Source organism: Dermacentor silvarum, chromosome 1, assembly GCF_013339745.2.
Source record: "Dermacentor silvarum isolate Dsil-2018 chromosome 1, BIME_Dsil_1.4, whole genome shotgun sequence".
Taxonomy (NCBI): domain Eukaryota; kingdom Metazoa; phylum Arthropoda; class Arachnida; order Ixodida; family Ixodidae; genus Dermacentor; species Dermacentor silvarum.
The window spans coordinates 386,739,131-386,740,956 of NC_051154.1; the positions used below are offsets into that span (position 1 = coordinate 386,739,131).

Consider the following 1,826-nt stretch of genomic DNA (forward strand, 5'->3'; position numbering starts at 1 on the left):
AATACCTGATTAACTCAAGCAAGCTAGGTGACCGTAGTTGTCACCGTCCCGTTTCAAAGGGGATGCCAATGAATCATCATCGCCATCACGGGGGTGCACGCGCATCGGCGACAAACTCTGTGACTCTGGACGGCCTCACGTTTGACCTTCGCTCTGACCAGGCAAAGAGACGCTTGGCATTAAAAATGCCAAGCGGTCTGTCTTGGCATTAAAAATGCCAAGACAGTCTGATAGCATTTACCAATAATACGTGCGCTATGACGATTCGTTGGAGTCTGCTCTGACGAACCGTTCTATGGCGTAGGGAAGTTCCTTTTATCGTTACTGGACGGCTTTTTTTTTTATTTCTTTTCTTTTCCTTCCTTTTTTTTTTCTTTTTTTGCTAGCGCGGATGAGAGATCGCTCGCGCAATACTCCATGAGAGCCAGGGGAGAAGGGCGGTGGCTTCTCCTCTGCCGCATTCTGAAGCGAACCAACAACATACCGCGCATGCACGCTTCTTACGAAGATCAGCGACGGACCTTCAGACGAAACAGCATGCTGACTCGGCACGGACACGTGACGTCGACGCCGCGTTCACCACGGCGACTAGAGACGCGGACACGAAGCGTCTGCAGAAGAGCACAGCTGCCGCACAAGCCTCCCTGAAAGACGGTAGGCAAAAAAATAATAATAAAAAAGCAGAGCAGCATTGGTGGGCATACAACCTTACCTATTTATCACGTAGAAAGTAACTTTGAAAGTCAGCGCGAATGTTGCCTATGAATGTCATGTATAGTAGTAGTCTATTGCCATCAGCTTCTTTCTTTTTGTATTTTTTTTTTTTGCTAGGGCTTTTCAAGAGCCTTCAGTGTGGATGGTAGCGGTCAAATTCCATTACGAGCGAAAAAAAATTTAAAAAAAAAACATGCCGTGACCAGGATTCGAACCTGGGTTATTGCGGCCACAACGCAAGGTACTAACCACTATACGATCACGGCTATCCCGCAGGACGAGGCTGCTGCAAAAGAAAATGCTGATGGTGAGCGTTCATAATAATAACAAAAACCGTTTTGATACAACGTGGGTTAGGTGTGTCGGTTTTTATTTCGTTTTTCTATTAGTTCTACGCTCCGTTTGTTGGGTCTACACACGGACGGCGGGAAATTTGAATACGGCTACAATGTTGCGACGTAAACAAAAGGGCTATTTCGTTAACAGCTCAAAACTTAGTTTTTTCGGCGTACGCTTGTTTTCTCTACAGTGTGTACATCATAAAGAAATGCTAACGCTATGCTAGAACTAAGATAACTATACTAAATTGTGTATTGAAGCTCTCCTTGCATGCAGAAGCTCACGTGATAAAGGAACATAAGTATTAAACCTTTCTGGCGTATTGTTAGCATACCAAACGCTAAGGAAAAGCTGGGCGAAAATGTGGCAAAAGCGAAGGCGCCGCCATGTTGCTACCACTCATTTATGTAACACTAGTAGAGTGTACTAGAATACTTGGGTAGTGGAAAGAGCGGCGGGCAGCATGTGAGGCACTTGATGTTAACGCTACCAGGTGGCGCCAGCAGCTCCTAACCGAGCTGCTTTCAAAGCATTGAGGAACTTGCAACTTTCATTGAGGAACTTTCAAAACATTGGGGTTTAGGGAGAGTGAAGGCAAAATAGACTTTAAGCGGGTAGAAATAACCAAACAGAGGTTATCTGATTGGTGGATAAAATTAAGGCAGGGGTGAAATTTCACCCACCACAAAGTACAAATTATGTTAATAGTCATGGCTAGGTGGCGTATGCCACCGCCCGAATTAAAGGGTTCAGCCTCATCCATCCATCTATCC

At 45.3% G+C, this 1,826-nt stretch overlaps 1 non-coding gene across 1 annotated transcript; it reads right to left on the reverse strand.

Annotated features, from left to right (window-relative positions):
• Positions 1-908: 908 nt before the first annotated feature.
• Trnah-gug (transfer RNA histidin (anticodon GUG)) lies at positions 909-980 on the reverse strand. The gene has a single exon. It is a non-coding gene; the product is annotated as a tRNA-His (tRNA).
• Between the last annotated feature and the right edge of the window lie 846 nt (positions 981-1,826).